We start from the raw sequence: 20,979 nt of genomic DNA on the forward strand, positions 1-20,979 counted from the left end.
TAAAAATATTTTAACTTAAACTTTTTTCACACAAAAACCTGTGTTTTTCTTTTTCTTTTCTTTTTTTCTTTAGTACATGTAAATATAAGCTTCAATTTAATCCTTTTCTCCTATTCAATACTACCCCTATATAAAACCAGTTTTAATCTCCCTTTGTCTCTGGAAAGTTGAGTCCTTTAACAAAGATAACAAGATACACTGAGGAAGAATGAAAATATCCTTCACCCACATTGAGAATATAGAACCACCCTCCCATATTTTTCTTCTGTCAGTGTTTCTGTGTAATTGTTTTTGTTCTGGTATTATATAAATTTTATTCTTCCAGTTCATTTTGACTGGGTTCTTTTTTTTTTTAATTGTCATTTACTTTTGTCAGTCTTTTTGTTTGTCTTAGTTTATATTCATTATAAATGTTACTTTGGGGGTTCATTCTGCCTGGGTTCTCTCTCTCTCTCCCTCTTTTTCTTTCTCTCTCTTTCTCTTTATATTTTTTTCTTTCTTCTTTCTTTTTGGTGGTGACTTCTGATTGCTCCGAAGATTTCCAGGGTGCACCTTGCCTGGATCGTGGCTGATATATTCAGCTACATATCTCTTCAACCACCTCTCACCAAAATCATTAGGAGGAGGAACACCCAACAAAGGAAAAATTCAGAGAGAGTCCTCACCAGCAGAACTACTGGATATAGACATAAACAGTATGTTGGAAAGGGAATTCAGGGTAACAATTATCCAGGCAATGGCTAGGCTGGAGAAAACCACCTGTGACAACATACAATCTCTAAGGGCAGAAGTAAGAGCCACCTGAGCAGAAGTGGTTTTGTTTTTTTTTTTTTTTAATGCTATCAATGAGATCCAGTATAATACCCTAACAGCTAGGATACTAGGATAACTAAAGCAGAAGATAGAATTAGTGATTTGAGGACAAAATGATAGAGAAAATGAACATGACATGGAATAGCTTAGAAGCCATGAAAACAAAATCAGAGAAATAAATGATGCTATGAAATGTTCCAATGTCAGGATTATTGGGATCCCTGAAGGAGTGGGAAAAGACAGAAGACTAGAAGACATAGATAAACAAATTCTGGATCAAAATTTCCCCAGTCTGGGGAATGGAACAAGCGTTGGTGTCCTAGAAGCAGAAAGACCAACCCCCCCCCCAAGATCAATGAATCTAGAAAGACCTTGAGTTACTTAATTGTGAAACTGACAAATCCTAATATCAGACAAGAGCTTCTGAGGGCAGCTAGGGGGAAGAATTTCACTACATACAAAGGAAGGTCCAACAGAATAATGTAAGACCTGTCCACAGAAACCTGGCAAGCCAGAAAGGGCTGGCAAGACATATTCAGGGCACTAAATGAGAAGAACATGCAGCCGGGAATACTTTATCCAGCAAGGATGACATTCAAAATGGATGGAGCGATAAAGAGCTTCCAAGGCTGGCAAGGTTTAAAAGAATATATGACCAAAAAGCCAGCACTACAGGAAATATTAAGGGGGGAATCTATAAAAGAAGGAAGAACCCAAGAGTGACATAGAACAGAAATTTACAGAGACAATCTACAGAAACTAGGATTTCACAGGCAACATTATGTCAATAAAAACATGTCTTTCAATAATCACTCCCACATGAATGGCTTAAACACTCCCATAAAAATGGCAGAGAGTTGCAGTTTGGATAAAGAAACAGTGCCCATCTAAATGCTGCTACAACAGACCCATTTGGAACCTAAAGATACATCCAGACTGAAAGTGAAGGGATGGAGAAGCATCTTTCATGCCAATGGGCTTCAAAAGAAAGCTAGGTAGCAATTCTCATAACAGATAAGTTAGATTTTAAACTAAAGACTGTAGTCAGAGATACAGAAGGATGCTACATCATTCTTAAAATGTCTATCCAGCAAGAAGATCTAACAATTTTAAGTATTTATACCCCCAGCATGGGAGCAGCCAGCTACAAAAGCCAACTGCTAATCAGAATAGTGAGTCATATTGATATGAATACATTAATAGTAGGGGATCTTAACATGCCACTCTCAGTAATAGACAGATCATCCAAGCAGATAATCAATAAAGAAACAAGAGCATTGAATGACACATTGGACCAGATAGACCTCATACATATATACAGAACTTTCCACCCTAAAAACAACAGAATACTCATTCTTCTCAAGTGCACATGGGACTTTCTCCAGAATAGACCACATTCTGGGTCACAAATCAGGGCTCAACTGATACCAAAAGATTGGGATTATTTCCTGAATATATTCAGACCATAAGACTTTGAAGCTGGAGCTCAACCACAAAAAACCATTTGGAAGGAATTCAGACAGTTGGAAGCTAAAGATCACCCTGCTTATGAATGTTTGGATCAACCACGAAATCAAAAAAAGAACTTAAACAATTCATGGAAACCAATGAGAATGAAGACACATTGGTCCAAAACCTATGGGATATGTTCCTATGGGGGAAGTACATAGCCACCCCAGCTTCCCTCAAAAAAACTGAAAAATTCCAAATACACCAGCTCTCTTTATACTTTAACGACTGGGAAAATCAGCAGCAAATTAAGCCAATCCCACACACAAGAAGGGAAATAATCAAGATTAAAACAGAGATCAATGAGATAGAAACTAGAGATACAGTAGAACACATCAATGAAGCAAGAAGCTGGTTTTTTGAGTGAATCAATAAGATAGATAAACCACTGGCCAAACTAATCCAAAAGAAAAGATAAAGGACCCAAATTAATAAAATTATGAATGGAAGGGGAGAGATCACAACTAGCACCAAGGAAATAGAAACAATTAGCAGAAATTATTATCACTGGCTCTATGCCATTACGTTAAGCAACCTAGATGAAATAGATGCATTCCTGGAAATCTATAAACTTCCAAAACTGAATCAGGAAGAAATTGACAATCCAAATAAACCAAAATCTAGTAATGAGATTAAGGTAGTGATCAAAAATTTCCCAAAAAATAAGAGCCCATGACCTGACAGATACCTTGAAGAATTCTACCAAACATTGGGAGAGGAAATAATACCTATTCCTCTGAAGCTGTTTCAAAAAATAGGAAGAGAAAAATAAAAAACTTCCAGACTCTAAGAAGTCAGCATTACCCTCATCCCCAAACCAGGCAAAGACTCAATCAAAAAGAATTTCAGACCAATATCCCTGATGAATATGGATGCCAAAATTCTCAACAAGTTCCTAGCTAATAGGATCCAACAGTGCATTAAAAAGATTATCCACCATGATCAGGTGGGATTTAGCCCTGGAATGCAAGGGTGGTGCAACATTCGCAAATCAATCAATGTGATAGAACAAATAATAAGAGAAGAGAGAAGAACCACATGGTCCTCTCAATTGATGCTGAAAAAGAATTTGATAAGATGCAGCATCCGTTCCTGATTAAAACTCTTCAAAGGATAGGGATAGAGGGAACATTCCTCAACTTCATAAAATCCATGAAAAACCCATAGTGAATATCATCCTCAATGGGGAAAGCCTGACAGCCTTCCCTTGGAGGTTAGGAAGATGACAAGAATGCCCACTCTCACCACTATTGATCAACATAGTAGTAGAAGTCCTAGCAACATCAATAAGAAAACCAAAAGAAATAAAAGGTATTTGAATTGGCAAAGAAGAAGTCAAAATCTCTCTCCTCACATATGACATGATACTTTATATGGAAAACCCACAAGATTCCACCACCAAACTACTAGAACTCATACAGCAATTCATTATATGGCAGATGACAGGATAAAAGTGGATGACAGGATAAAAAATCAATGTGCAGAAATAAGTTGCTTTCTTATACACTAACAATGAAAATATTGAAAGGGAAACTAGAGAATTGATTCCATTTACTTTAGCACCAAGAACCATAAGATACCCGGGAATAAACCTAACCAAAGAGCTAAAAGATTTGTACTCGAGGAACTTCAAAACATTCATTAAAGAAATTGAAGAAAACACAAAAAGATGGACAAGTATTCCATGCTCATGGATTGGAAGAATAAACATTGCTAAAATGTCTATACTGCCTAGAGCAATCTATACTTTTAATGCCATCACAATCAAAATTCCATCAACATTTTTCTAAGAGCTAGAACAAACAATCCTAAAATTTGTATGGAGCCAGAAAAGACCCGGAATTCCAAGGAAATGTTGAAAAAGAATAACAAAACTGGGGATATTATGTTGCTGGATTTCAAGCTTTACTTCAAAGTTGTGATCTCCAAGACAGCATGGTACTGGCACAAAAAGAGACACATAGGCCAGTGGAACAGAATAGAGAGCCCATTTATGGACCCTCAATTCTATGGTCAAATAATCTTCAACAAAGTAGGAAAAAATATACAATGGACAGTCTTTTCAATAAAAGGTTCTGGTAAAATTGGACAGCTATATATAGAAGAATGAAACTCAACCATTCTATTTTACACCACACACAAAGATAAACTCAAAATGGATAAAAGACCTCAATGTGAGAGAGGAATCCATCAAAATCCTGGAGTAGAACCTAGGCAGTAACCTCTTTGACATCAGCCACAGCAACTTCTGTCAAGATATGTCTCCAAAGGCAAAGGAAACAGAAATGACAATGAACTTTTGGGACTTTATCAAGATCAAAAGCTTCTGCACAGCAAAGAAAACAGTCAGGAAAACAAAGAGGCAACCCACGGAATGGGAGAAGATATTCGTAAATGACACTACAGACAAAGAACTAATATCCAAGATCTGTAAAGAACTCCTTAAACTCAACACACACAAAACAGATAATCACGTTAAAAAAAATGGGCAGAGGACATGAACAGATACTTTTCCAAAGAAGACATACAAATGGTTAACAGACACATGAAAATACTTGTTTATCATCACTAGCCATCAGGGAGATCAAATCAAAACCGCACTGAGATTCCAGCTTACACCAGTTAGAATGGCCAAAATTAACAAGACAGTAAACAAGTGTTGGAGAGGATGTGGTGAAAGGGGAAAGCTCTTAAACTGTTGGTGGGAATGTACGTTGGTATAGCCACTTTGGAAAACAGTGTGGAGATTTCTTTTTTTTTTTTTTTAAGATTTTATTTATTTGTCAGAGAGAGAGAAGGAGAGAGATCAAGCACAGGCAGACAGAATGGCAGGCAAAGACAGAGGGAGAAGCAGGCTCCCTGCTGAGCAAGGAGCCTGATGTGGGACTCGATCCCAGGACGCTGGGATCATGACCTGAGCCAAAGGCAGCTGTTTAAACAACTGAGCCACCCAGGCATCCCCAGTGTGGATATTTCTTAAGAAATGAAAAATAGAGCTACCCTATGACCCTGCAAATGCACTACTGTGTATTTACCCCAAAGATACAGATATAGTGAAAAGAAGGGCCATCTCTACCCCCATGTTCATAACAACAATAACCACCGTCACCAAACTATGGAAAGTGCCAAGAATGCCCTTCAACAGATGAATGGATAAGAAGTTATGCCATATGTTCAGTGGAGTATTATGCCTCTATCAGAAAGGATGAATACCCAACTTTTGTATCATTGTGTATGGGACTGGAGGAGATCATGCTGAGTGAAATAAGTCAAGCAGAGGGAGTCAATTATCATATGGTTTAACTTTCTTGTGGAGCACAAGGAATAATATGGAGGGCATTGGGAGTTGGAGAGGAGAAGTGAGTTGGGGAAAGTTAGAGGGGGAGACAAACCATGAGATACTGTGGAATCTGAAAAGCAAACTGATGGTTTTTGAGGGGAGGGGTGGAGGGGTTGGGTGAGCCTTTCAGTAGGTATGATGGAGGGCACGTATTGCATGGAACACTGGGTGTCATGCATAAACAATGAATCTTGGAACACTGAAAAAAAAACATTAAAGAAAGAAAAAGTAAATATTCAAAAGAATAAACAGAAAAAAATATTAAAATGTAGCAAAATTTTTCAAGAAATGATGCTGGAAAAACTGTACATCTATGAGAAGAGAAAGAAAGAAAAAGGGAGAAGGAAGGAAAGAAGGAAGGAAGAAAAGAAAGAGAGAGAGAAAGAAAAATAATTCTAAGGACAAACTTTATACCTTTTATAAAAATTAACTCAGAATGAATCATAGACCTAATTGTAAAATAGAAAACTATAATACTGTGGAAGGTAATATAAGAGAAAATATAGGTGACCATGTGTTTGTCAATGATTTTTTATATGAAAAGTATGATCTGTGAAGGAAACATAATTGATAACTTAGATTTGTTAAAGTTAAAACTTCTCTGCTAAATTCAAGGTGAGGAGAATTAAAAGGCAACAGACAAGGAAAATGGCAAAAAAACCCCACATCTAATGAAGAACTGTTTTTCAAAATAAACAAGAACTGTTAACACTCACCAATTAAAAAAAAAAACTAAAAACCCAATGTGAAAATGAACCTAAGACTTTAATAGACACTTCATAGAATATACACAGTAAGTATATGAAAAGATACTCCATGCCATAAGTCATCAGAGAAATGCAAATTTCATGCCTATTTAATAAATTACACACCTATTAGAATGGCTGAAATCTAAAATTCTGAAAATACCAATCACTAGTAAGGGTACAGAATAACAAGAACTCCCCATTTATTGTTGGTGGGAATACAAAATGTTATAGGCACTTGGCAATTTCATACAAAACTGAAAATACCCCATCTTCTTTATCCATTCATCTGTTGATGGACACCTAAGCTCTTTCCACAGTTTGGCTATTGTGGACATCGCTGCTTTAAACAGTCAGGTTCATGTATTCCTTTGGATCTCTACATTTGTATCTTTAGGGTAAATACCCAGTAGTGGTATTGTTCGGTCCTAGGGTAGCTCTATTTTCAACTTTTTGAGGAACCTCTATACTGTTTTTCAGAATGGCTGCACCAGCTTGCATTCCCACCAACAATGTAGGAGAGTTCCCCTTTCTCTGCATCCTTGCCAACACCTGTCATTTCCTGACTGGTTAATTTTGAATGGAACTAGAGGTTATTATGCTAAATGAAATAATTCAATCAAAAAAGACAATTATCATATGATCTTTCTGATATGAGGATTTTTTTTTTTTTTGATATGAGGATTTTGAGAAACAAGACAGAAGATCATAGGGGAAGGGAAGGCAAAATGAAACAAGATGGGACTGGGGAGGGAGATAAACCCACAAGAGATTCTTTTTTTTTTTTTTTTAAAGATTGTATTTATTTATTTGACAGAGAGAGATCACAAGTAGGCAGAGAGAGAGAGAGGAGAGGAGAGAGCAGGCTTCCTGCTGAGCAGAGAGCCCGATGCGGGACTCGATCCCAGGACCCTGAGATCATGACCTGAGCCGAAGGCAGCGGCTTAACCCACTGAGCCACCCAGGCGCCCTCCACAAGAGACCCTTAATTTCTGGAAACAAACTGAGGGTTGCTCAGGGGGGAGGGATAGGGTGGCTGAGTGATCGACATTGGGGAGGGTATGTGCTATGGTGAGTGCTGTGAATTGTGTAAGACTGATAATTCACAGACCTGTATCGCTGAAACAAATAATACATTATATGTTAATTTTAAAAAAAGACTAAAAACTGAACATAACCTTATCATATAGTCTTGCAATTATATTTTTTAATATTTAGCCCCGAAAAGTTGAAAATTTTTCCAGCACAAAATACTGTGCATAGATATTTATAGCAACTTTACTCATAATTCCCAAAACATACAAGTAACCAAGATGTCCTTCAGTAAGCGAATGGATAAAAAAACAAACAAAACAAAACAACAGCAACAACAACAAAAACTGTAGCATATCCAGATAATGAAATATTATTATTCAGCACTAATAAGAAATAAACTATAAAGCCACAAAAAGGCATGGAAGAAACTTAAATATATATTGCTAAGAAAAAAAAATCCAATTTGAAAAGACTATATACTGTATGAGTCCAACTATATGACATTAAGGAAAAGGCAAAAGTGTGGAGAGAATAAAAGGATCAGTGGCTATCAGTAGAGTTAAGGGAGTTTTAGGTTAATGAGATTCTTTACAATTCTGTAATGATGGATACATGTCATTATACATTGGTCAAGCAACACAAAGAGTGAATCCTAATGTAAACAATGGCATTTTGTTAATAACAATGCATCAATGTCTACTAATCAATTGTAACAAATGTACCACACTAATGCAAGATATTAATTTAGGTAGGTGGAGGTAGGAAAATTGGGAACTCTCCACATTTTCCACTAAATTTTCTGTATATCAAAAACTTTTCTCTGTGAAAAAAGCCAAGATGTCCTTAACAGATGAATGGATAAAGAAAATATGGTCCATATATACAATGGAATATTACTCAGGCATCAGGAGGGATGAATCCTCAGCTCTTGTATCAGCATGGATGGGATTGGAGGAGATTATGCTGAGTGAAATAAGTCAAGCAGAGAGAGTCAATTATCATATGGTTTCACTTACTTGCAGAACATAAGGAATAACATGGAGGACATTAGGAATAAGAAAGGAAAAGTGAATTGGGGGAAATTGGAGGGGGAGATGAACCAAGAGGGACTGTGGATTCTGAGAAACAAAAAGGTTTTAGAGGGGAGGGAGTGGGGGGATGGGTGAGCATGCTGGTGGGTATTAAGGAGGGCATGTATTGCATGGGACACTGGGTGTGGTACATAAACAATGAATCTGGGAACACTGAAAAAATAAAATTAAATTTAAAAAAAATCTAAAAATAAAGTATATTAATTTTAAAATTCTGTGGCAAAAAAGTATAAAACGTTCTAGCAGGAAACTAAATCTAGGATCACTACACAAAAATTCAATTACATTTCTATACATTGACAAGAAATAGAAAATGACATTTGAAAAGATAACATCTTCATTTTCAAAAATATTAAATCCCAGGAACAAATATGACAAAAGATAAACAGAACCTTTGTGTGGAAATCAATAAAATCTTCATTAAAAGACATTAAAGGTGGAGTATTTAGATTCTGAAACGTATCAATTCCATTTGAATAGTTCTAGCAGTGTTTTGCTACTCTCCATACATATTAAAATTCCCTTGGAAATGTTTAAAATCCCTATGCTTGACTACTCTCTAACCTCTCAAGGTGAGGTAAATCAGATTCTCCCACGAAAAGAATTTTATTGCAATGCAACACTTCTAATAGACAGTTGATTACAATTAAAAATATGCGAAGAACTCCAATGATTCCAGAAGAGAAGAAATTACCCAAATTAAAAAAAAAAAAAAAGACAAAACAAGCATTTCATGGCAGAGGAAATACAGTGTCCATAAATGTGAAAACAAATTTCATCTAATTTTTAATCAGATAGATTTAGAGTAGAACTACAATGCAGTATTTCTTTTCACATCAACCAGATTAAGCTAAATTTTAATGTCTTATGAGAGGTAGTGTTCAGTGATGTTGAGAAATTGGAATTCTCATCAACTGTGAGAATGTAAATTGTTACACCCCCTCTGGAAAGCAATTTGACATTGTTTATATGGGCATATCCAACAACATATGATTTCACCAACTAAAATATTTTCTTCCTAAACACTCATACATTTTTACTAGGAGTCATGTAGCAGAATTCCAGTAACAACACTGTCATAGGGAAAAAAATACCCCACAAAATTTTCCTAATGGTAAAAAATATATATATAAACTATGATATCTTCATAGTCAACAAAATATTATACAATGGTGACTATAAATGCATGCATCAATATGCATGAATTTAAAAAACATAATAATGTTAAGAGATAAAAATAAGACAAATTAATACAATGATTCCATACATAGAGAATTCAAAACCTGGATACAGCTAAATGGTATATTTTTAGAGCTGCATATAAATGTGGTAAAACAATAAAAACAGATAAATAACTGGCACAAAATTTAGGGTTTTTTTTTGACAGAAAAAGAGATTTAAAGGAAGAAGGGGACACACAAAATGTTGCAATGACACTAGTAATACTGTATTTCTTAAATTGGGTGACAGACATAAATTATCAATTTTATTATTTTTAACATATATTTAGTGATTTGAAATTTATGGAGAAGTTTTCTTTTTTTCATCTGTTTGTACTTCAGTTTATACTGTTTTACTAACCTATATTCTAGAATCTAGATAACAGAGTCTCCCTTTAATATGTAAGTATAGTAAACATAGCTGTTTTATAGTCTAATCTGATAATCACAAGGATTGTCACATGCCTCATCATTGATTATTGACATGCATTTTATTTGAAAAAATATTTTTAGAAATCATTTTACACTTAGGATAATGTTAACTTCCTCTAGAAAGGAACTACTTTCCTCCTGCCTGATCCTGTAGTCCCTAGCAGTCCAAGACCAATGCATTAAATTGTTAGAGTACTATCAGTCTACTATACTAGACTGCAGCCCTTTGTGGTTCTAGGATAGAGCAGAGTGTTTTACATTAGGCTAACATTTGTGAATAAGTCTGTATTAACAAAGGTATTTAAAAAATAAAAAGAACAACAACATATAAAATAAAGGTATATTTCTTTTCTCAGTTATTGTAATGCCTTTCTAACTAGTATCCTTGTCCTCTTTCCCAGACATTTCAAACATTGCTGCTTGAATAATCTCCTAAAAATAATTGATCATGTTTCTTTTCTGCATAAAAGTATCCAAAGCTTCCCTTTTCCTACAGGAACAATTCTAGACTTTTTAACAAAGTCACTTATTCCAACCTGCCTTTCCAATCTCACCTCTTGTACTTATTCTCTAATCACTATGCCCGATAATTACTAGAAACTTTTCAACTTTCTCTGAGCACACGATATTCTTTCAAGCATCTTCAACTTCATTCCCTATACCTAGAATGTCCATGAGCATATGGTCTACCTGGTAATCTCAATCCTTAATAGCTGACTCAAACTCCCCTTATTTGAGAAAACAAACAAACAAACAAACAAAAACTAGTCTGTCATGCAGAATTACTTGCTCACACTTCTAGACTATCCTAGTACAACAACAAAAGGAGAACAAACCATTTTTAAAAGTATTTAAATTCAATTTGGTTAATATGTAGTGTATGATTAGTTTCAAGGGGTAGAATTTAGTGATTCATTATTTTCATATAACACCCAGTGCTCATTGCAAGTGCCCTCTTTAATGTCCCTCACCCAGTTATCCCATTCTCTCATCCCCCTGCCCTCCAGCAACCCTCAGTTTATTTCCTATAGTTGAGTCTCTTATGGTTTGCCTCCCTCTCTTTTTTTTTTTAATATAATTTTTTATTTTTTATAAACATATATTTTTATCCCCAGGGGTACAAGTCTGTGAATCACCAGGTTTACACACTTCACAGCACTCACCAAAACACCTTATATTATTTTTCCTTCCCTTCCCCATCTGTTCCAAAGCATAGCATTAACCAAAAAAAAAATTATTTATTTTTTTAAAAGATTTATTTATTTATTTGAGAGAGAGTTCAACCAAGGAGGGAGGGACAGAGGGTGAGGATGAGGGGAACACTCTCCACTGATCAGGGAAACTGGAAGCAGGGCTAGATCCCAGGACCTTGAGACCATGACCTAAGCCGAAACCAAGAGTTGGATGCTCAACCAACTGAGGCACCCAGGCACCCCTTTAAAAAATATATTTATTTATTTGATAGTGAGAGAGGTAAACTATTTTTTGAAAGGTGATTGGGAAATACTTGTGCAAAAGCAATATTCCTGTAACCTGTACAAAACTTCCACCACTAAGAGTATACTACATAATAAATGATAAACACAAATCTTTTCATTGGAATAGTCTTCGTTTTGAAAGAGTAACCACCTGAAAACTAAAAAAATAAAAAATGTACTTAAGAAGAGACTGGTTAAGTAAATGTGGCTTTTATCCACACAGTAAAATGCCACTTAGTTATTAAAAAGACTGAGGAGCGGGTACAAATATGGAAAAATCCTTAAAACATTCTAAGTGAAAAAAATTAGGTGTAGATGAATGAGCATAATGTGTGTGCATGTGCATATGTATAATGAGAATTTCTGGAAAGAGACATAAGAAACAGAATAATCTTTGCCTTTGGATAGGGCACTGAATGGGATGATAATGTCACATTTTATTATAATTCCTTTTGCATGGCTTGAATTTATTTTGTTACATGTATGTTTTTTTAAAATTTTCAATACAAATATTTTTAAAATTAGAGCTCTTGCACCCTTTAAAAATGAAAATTTAGCCTATTATATTGTAGTTTGTCTGCTTATTTGCCAGTTCTCTCCACTTGACTGTGAGCAACTTACAGGTAGAGCCTGTCTTATTATACCCTGTGTCTAACATAGTGCCTTATTGTAATAGACATTAAGTCAACTAAATAAAAAGATAGCTATTTATTGATTTAATGAATAGATGAAGGAGTGAATGCTTGAGTAAATGAATGAGTGAATGGTAAACAAGAAAACCAAGTTCATTAAAGGACAATACATATAGTAGTTCTTCAGACACCCCTCTATGGTCCCTCATGTATGTTTTGAGGATTCATTACAAGAGGAAATTCTAGAAAAATACAATTACTTTATATTCAGAGGTGACCCATCTGATGAAGACTACAGAATGATATTAATTATGCACAGGAGCAATGAAATACATTTCATCCTAGACTGCATCAAAAGCAAGTCACTGTGAAATGAACTGAATGATTTAACAACACCCAATGCATAAAAGGTCCTCCTCACCTTAAAGGTCTTCAAGACAGCCTCTTAATTTGATTTCTGTTTTGTTGTGCTATCTTCATTTTATGGTCTTTAGTTCTCCTTATTACAAATGTAATTTTTAAGGGTCAAATTAATTTAATTTCACTTTGGCTTTGGGATGCTTGAATGCAAGGTTGTGAAAACCACTAGCTTAAAACAGGTGCTCTGCAAAACTTTCTGCCAAACCTTCTAAGTCATCAGGGCATCTATAAAAATCATTGTGACCAGGTGAGTTCAGAGCTGTACTAGACTAGTAAGGAGAAATTATAGATGCTTCACAGACTGTATCAACATAAAGTGACATTGTCTTTGCTTAAACCACATCCTCTACCCCTGCAGCCTACAAGGCTTGTTTTACTCTTGTTTCTTTTCTTTCTTTTTTAAAAGACTTTATTTATTTATTTGACATACAGAGATCACGAGTAGGCATAGAGGCAGGCAGAGAGAGAGGGGGAAGCAGGGTCCCTGCTGAGCAGAGAGCCCGATGGGGGGCTTGATCCCAAGACCCTGAGATCATGACCTGAGCCAAAGGCAGAAGCTTAACCCACTTAGCCACCCAGGTGCCCCTCTTATTTCTTTTTATAACTTCTCAAAAATCTTGCCCATATTTCAAGATACAACTCAAAGCTGCTCTTCTTGTGATGTCTTTCCTTATTGCCTCAATTAAAATTATCTTGCCCTTTTCCAAACTGCTTATTTAGAAGTGAACTTATCTTGTCTTATGTTTTAGACCATATTTACCTCTTTTATCATCTTAGTTTCTCAAGTGAATCATAAGCTCTTGGAGTGTAGGAAACATGTGCTACACTACTTTAATAATAATAATAATGATGATGATGATGATGATGATGATGATGTAATCTTTCTACTGATTCTATTAAATGTTCTTTTACATTTTTGGATTCATGGACAACTTTGAGAACTTGATGAAAGCAATTTTCATGGTAATATGCATATGCAGAGAGTAAAGTTTTTCATATAATTCCAGAAGTATAAGAGTATCTGATCTAATGCATACTCAATTAATGTTGGTTACAGTTAAGGAGGCAACACTAGCTACATTGATGAGCTCAGAGCTAAATGTCCTTAGTTTGTGTCTCAGTTCTGCTATTTATTAACTCTGTGACCTTGGACAGATTACTCAGCCTTTTTTTGTCTTGCTATACTCTTCTGTGATATGGGGATAATAATACCACTTTCCTTTTAGGATAGTTGAGAAGACTAAATAATGAGAATTTAGCATAGAGATTGGCTCATAGTATGTACTTAATGAATTTATGGATTTTCTCACAACTAAATATGTGATGGAGCCAGGATTCCAATCCAGGTTTGTCTAACCGTAGACTTCACTAGAGCCAGGCAGACTAGGGTATAAATGTAGACTTCACCATTTATTAGCCATTTAATTTCAGTCAAATCAGTTGGATGGTTTCCAGTATAATATAAAGTACATTTTCTCAACTGGCATGTACAATTCTTTGTATGTTATATATATATATATATTTATTTAAGAAAAGTACCTGAGACAGAAAAGAAAGTTGGAAGTAGGCAGTTTCTGTCCTCAAGGACTTCACAGTCTCCTTGGGGAAAGAAGATACCAGAGTAATAAATAATAAGTAAGACTTAATAAGTGAAGTGTAAATGATCTGTGAAGGCTATAGCACGTGAATCAAAGGAAAAAGTCCAGGCAATACAGAAAGGGTAACTGAGCTGTTATAGAAGCAAAGTCTTCTGCAATAGTCTTTTTGCTACACCTTATCCATTCAGTAGATACCATTTCCCACTTACTTTCAATTCTCAGTATTAGTCTCTTTTCATGTTTTCATTTGATTTTACTCATCTTCTGAGTCTACTGCATAGGCTCAAAGCTGACTAAACCGCTACTTCTGTATGTCATCACAAGATGTAGTGATATATATTGACTCCGTCAAACATCAAGCTGATCTTTCAGATTGCTTTAATGGCTTATAAAGCTATGTGTAGTGTAGGACTACTTTTGTTATATGATGACTAGCTCTATGTTGCCTAGAACTGACTGTCAGGTTTTCTAAAATAAAGTAAAACATTTTGCCAGTTTCAAGGAATCTGACATCCCTTTTGAATTCTGTCCTGATTAGAGAAAAAACACATTTCGTTCATCAGTAGACAATGACAATGCTGAGTGATTGAAAAGATTAGGGTAACATGGGTAAATCCCTATTTTCTACTCTTATTCAAGAAATTGAATTAAATATACTTCTTGGGACAATCAGATAAATGATTAAAATTGGTATTTGGAAGTATAGTCCTTCAGTAAAGGAGGTTTTAGGGGATGAACATTGTCCAAAAGAAGTTTGGGAACATCTACCTAGAATCTTCTGCTCTTTACTCAAGATAAAGTCTAAACTTTTTTCTTGTTGAATTTGCTAATTCCTTGGTTTCTCAACCAATGGCTAAGGCCATTAATCCACTCTACAAAATTGTCCTCCTGTATTATTGTCATACATGTTGCTCCTGCCTGGAATGTCTACCGTAAACTCTTTGCGTATTTAATTCCTTATTCCTCAGCTCTTGGTTCAATAGATAATCTCTTCAGACAAGCTTCCCTGGCTACCACGACTATGCCAAATATATCTATTATAAACTCAAATAACACATATGATTTCCTTCCACAACACTGGGACAATTGCAACTTTGTGCAGTTATTTTATTAATGTCTGCCTTTCCCTGTTCATACTGTAAGTGCTGAGGGCAGGCACCTGATCACATAGAATAGTTCCTGGCTCATAGTGGTACTCAATAATCATTTGGTGAATGAATAAATTGATTTCAATTTTCCCTAATTAGTTTGTGTTAATACTGTACTAGCTTTCTTAGTAAGATGCAGCATCATTTATGCTTTAAGAAAACTCAGTATACACAGATTGAAACACTTCACTTGTGAAATTAAAGACAAGTTAGGAATGGAAGATTGTTTACTTGTTTGTGGCAGGACAGAATCAGTCAGATTCCCATGTGATTTGCCATTTTGGACTTTGCTACATATAAGAAGTATCAAATGAGTAATATTGTAAACCCAGGAGTACAGTAACTCTAGAAATATAGCACTCTACTTTATTATTGTTTGTTGGCTTTTATAGCTCTCTACTTTCAAGAAACTTCCTATCAGTTTGGGGACTTAACATTTAAGAAAAAACTGCTAGGAATTAGTGAGATAATGAGACATGTTCTGTAGCTCTACAAATAAGCTGAAGCTGAATTATTCCCTACATTCAAATATACAGGTCAGAGATTCTGTTTTCTTCATATGCTAATCAATAGAATGCATGAGATTGAAACAGTTGAGTTTAAACTGTTTTTCCTCACTCTGCCTTGAAGACAGAGATTGATTTATTCATAAAGGTAACTAATGTCCCTTGCACTATCCTGGTATATAGTAATCTTTATTTCCCTCTCTCTCTCTCTCTCTCTCTGCCTCTGTCTCTATTGCCATGTGGAATTTACATGTCCAAACATGTAGACTGTACATTGAAAAGTTCATAGAATGGAGGTCAAGCAACCTGGAGTACAGTCTTCTAGTCTCAAATCTGTTAATAATAAACTATGTAATTTTAGACAAGTTATTTAACCTCCCCTGCCTTATTTTCTTCATCTGCTAAATTTGGCTTATCGTACCTTTTTGCATACCTAACTTGTATGAAGAACAAATGAAATTACAAATGTGAAAATGTTTTGAAAAATGAAAAGTATCATTCAAATGAAAGTGGTATGGAGAGGCTATGCTATGAGTAATAGAGTACATGACTAGGCCACATAGTGTTAATTTCAAACAAAATGAAGAGACTAGGTTCATTTTCTGGAAGCTCAGCCCACATAGCCTAACTGGCGTAATCATCCTCTTGTCCATCAGCAGGGCTCCTTCCAGCACTGAAATAACCCTATAAATATCTCACTTCCTCTCTTGTTCTTCTTGCTGAATCAACCTTTGTGAAAGTAATCCCTCTAGTGTATAATATTTTGAAGAAACTTTCAAGAAAACTATGTCTAGAGAGTGCTGATTTAGCATATCGAATGAGGTGACAGAGATGTATTTGGAACATTTCATTGGCAGGAACCTGGTCTGACCAACTCTGCACATATAAGGGGGTACTTGTTTAGCCAAAGGAAGCACATTGCTTACAAATTACTGTATATGTTTCTGGGGGCACCTGGGTGGCTCAGATCATGATCCCAGGGTGTTGGGACCCAATCGCACATGGGGCTCCCTGCTCAGAGGGAGCCTGCTTCTCCCTCTCCTTTGTGCTCATGCTCTCTTCTCACTATTTCAATCTCTCTCTCACTAATAAATAAATAAAATCTTTTTTAAAAAACCAATTACTGTATATGTTTCTGACATTGGAGACACATGACATGTGGGACAAGAAGGCATTGCCACATTTTAAAAGCACCATCCTGTGTATTCAAATAATCCATATTTAATTAATGGCACATAGTAATCCCCTTTCCTTCTTCTTATGCCTCCATACATAATATAACAACTTCTAGAAAAGGTACCCTACAGTGTTATATGTCACTATGCCACAGGACATGAAGTAGAAAGGCACCTTTTTCTATAATGCATAAAAAACAAATCAAAATTATTCATAAACATGATTGAAGAGAAATATTTCTCCCTGGCTTAAAAATCATTCTGCTGTAACTGCCTTACTCAAGCACCTGGAGTTTTGACTGGAAAAGCCTTACATTTTGGTGATTTTAATCTTTAGCAACACAGTGCTTTCCTGAATCTTGTTCACACTTATTAGTTGCCAGATGCAGAAGACATTTTAAAATATTATTTTCAAAGATATCACAATGTGACAGGAAAATGTGTGTGCCAGTAATAGGTGGTAGATTGGGGATGGTGGTGCTGGGGTGCAAACTGAATCACCCTTCTTCAAACAAGCTTACAAAAGCAAGTCACTCAATCTAATTAGGCAGTATAAATAGTTTACTTCTTCTGGAATACTACATATATTTATCATTTTCAAACCAGATAAATGAAATTCAGTCTAGTTAATCATTAAAATGAAGTAACAGATCAGTTTCCTATAAGCATTAAATCTAAACTTTCCTACTATTTGCTTGTTAAAGGGAAAAAAAACATTTTTACTGTAAAATCATATTTCTATGTATTTCCCTTTCAAATGATTTGTTTTTTCATGGTATGAAGAAAACAGACTTCCTGGAAGTAATCTTGGGAAATAAAGAAAAACTCGAGGAGAATAATGTTAAATACTTTTGCCAAATATACTTTAACATTCATTGAATATGTGTAGTATTTCTATCAGGTTGATCTTCATACAAGCTTTGAAAGTCAGCCAATATTTAGAATGTGCCAGAGCTAATAACGTGTTTGATTGTCCATCATTCCATCTCTGTTCCCATCTGTCTGTGAAGTCTTATGATTGTTGTGAAAGACATCCCAGCTGTTTTTCATCTTCATTTTGAGGCATACATTTGTATTCAGACTTACTATTATGTATTTTCATTTCCTGAAGTTATAGAAGCAATGTAGATGGAGTCATTTCCAGCTGGAAAGGCAGCTCTTTTTCCTTCTGAAGCATGACTGGGTTCTGTGATGCCTATTTCCAAGGTTGTACTTTGACAACTGGCATGTAGATGGGCTTTTTTTGACCTTTCTATCTTATTTTTCACTATCCATTTTCTCACCCATCCTAACCCTCAACTCTGGCCTTCACAATTAAGCACCTTTCCAAGATCTACATCCTTCTTCTGTTGTAATCTCCCATCAAAGTTTTCTAATCTTGTAAACCTTCCTACCATCTCTGCCTACAAAAGGCCATATGACTTGGAAACTAGTAGATTAGAAATCAACCCTATAGGGGCGCTTGGGTGGCTCAGTGGTTTAAGCTGCTGCCTTTGGCTCAGGTCATGATCTCAGGGTCCTGGGATCGGGTCCCGCATCGGGCTCTCTGCTTGGCAGAGAGCCTGCTTCCCTCTCTCTCTCTCTGCCTGCCTCTCCATCTACTTGTGATTTCTCTCTGTCAAATAAATAAATAAAATCTTAAAAAAAAAAATGAACCCAGTGGTGATGCAACATGGGAGCTTAAGTAGGTAGGAGAAGAATCAATGAAACAAGATGGGATTGGGAGGGAGACAAACCATAAGTGACTCTTAATCTCACAAAACAAACTGAGGGTTGCTGGGGGGAGGGGGTTTGGGAGAAGGGGGTGGGGTTATGGACATTGGGGAGGGTATGTGCTTTGGTGAGTGTTGTGAAGTGTGTAAACCTGGTGATTCACAGACTTGTACCCCTGGGGATAAAAATATATGTTTATAAAAAATTAAAAATTAAAAAAAAAGGAAGGAGAGTTCTCATATAGCTGACTCTGATTATCATGCTTACTTTTCAAAAAATGGTAAAACAAAATTACAGGTTAAAACATTAGATCATTTGGAAAATCTATCAGAAACAGATTGCTCAGCTTATAGTAATTGCAAAGTAAACATCTGTAACAGATTTTCCCTCCCTTTTTTATGGGACTCCCTCCAAAGCATTCTACCTTTCAAGTACTTTGTACTTCTGCTATCTTTCATAAATGGTTGTGTGACAATAAAAAATGAATAAAGATAAATGCAATATGGAGTAAGATATTTGATGTTCTAATAACTGCCAACAAACTTTTCTTATATACTCCTGTAGCATTGTTTATTGTAATTATCCTTTATATTATCCTTTATAACTCTCAATCCCTTCAACTAGGCCAGTACTGCTTCATAGAAATATAACACAAACCATATATGTAATTTAAATTTTTCTAGTAGAGGGACGCTTGTGTAGCTCAGTCAGGTAAGCAGCTGCCTTTTGCTCGTGTTATGATCCCAGGGTCCTGGAATTGAGTCCCACATCAGGTTCCTTTCTCAGCAGAAAGACTGCTTTTCCATCTGCCCCTGCTCATGTGCACTATCTCTCTCTGTGTCAAATAAATAAATGAAATCTTTGAAGAAAAAATGGAAGAAAAAATAAAATTTTCTGGTAGAGATATTTAAAAAGCAAATAGAAACAGGTGAAATGACTTCATGTTAATATACTTTACAAAATTATTTAGTCCAAATTATTATTATTACAATATGTTGTCAGAATAGAAAATGAGTAATGAGATATTTTACATTCCTTTTTTGGCTTATATGTCCTTTTTTGCCTTTTATGTCTTCAAAATCTGGTATATATTTTTATAGTTACAGCATATCTCAATTTAGACTAGCCACATTTCAACTGCTATTAGCTATACATGGACAGGAGATACCACACTGCAGCAGTGTGCAGTGAGCTCCTTAAATATCCTTTAAAGTCACTGTTTAATAATCGTGTCAAAAAATGGGCAGAAGACATGAACAGACACTTCTACAATGAAGACATACAAATGGCTATCAGACACATGAAAAAAATGTTCATCATCACTAGCCATCAGGAAATTCAAATCAAAACCACATTGAGATACCACGTTACACCAGTTAGAATGGACAAAATTAACAAGACAGTAAATAACATGTGTTGGAGACGATGTGGAGGAAGGGGAGAAAGGGGAACCCTCTTACAGTTTTGGTGGGAATGCAAGTTGGAGCAGCCACTTTGGAAAACAGTGTGGAGATTCCTTAAGAAATTAAAAATAGAGCTTCCCTATGACCCTGCAATTGCAATACTGGGTATTTACCCCAAAGATACAGATGTAGTGAAAAGATGGGCCATCTGTACCCCAATGTTCATAGCAGCAATGTCTGCAATCACCAAACTGTGGAAAGAGCCAAGATGCCCTTCAATGGACGAATGGATAAGGAAGATGTGGTCCATATACACTATGGAGTGTTATGCCTCCATCAGAAAGGATGAATACCCAACTTTTGCATCAACATGGACGGGACTCGAAGAGATTATGCTGAGTGAAATAAGTCAAGCAGAGAGAGTCAATTATCATACGGTTTCACTTATTTGTGGAGCATAAGAAATAACATGGAGCACATGGGGACATGAACAGCAAAAGGGAGTTGGGGGAAATTGGAGAAGGAGATGAACCATGAGAGACTGTGGACTCTGAAAAACAATCTGAGGATTTTGAAGGGGTGGGGGGTGGAAAGTGGGTGATCCTGGTAGTGGGTATTATGGGGGGCGCGTATTGCATAGAACACAGGGTGTGATGCATAAACAATGAATTCTGGTATATTGAAAAGAAATAAAAAATAAAAAATTATAAAAAGTAAAGT

The sequence above is a fragment of the Mustela putorius genome, unplaced genomic scaffold (genome assembly GCF_011764305.1).
Source record: "Mustela putorius furo isolate JIRA1106 unplaced genomic scaffold, ASM1176430v1.1 tig00003901_pilon_pilon_pilon, whole genome shotgun sequence".
In the NCBI taxonomy this organism is placed as follows: domain Eukaryota; kingdom Metazoa; phylum Chordata; class Mammalia; order Carnivora; family Mustelidae; genus Mustela; species Mustela putorius.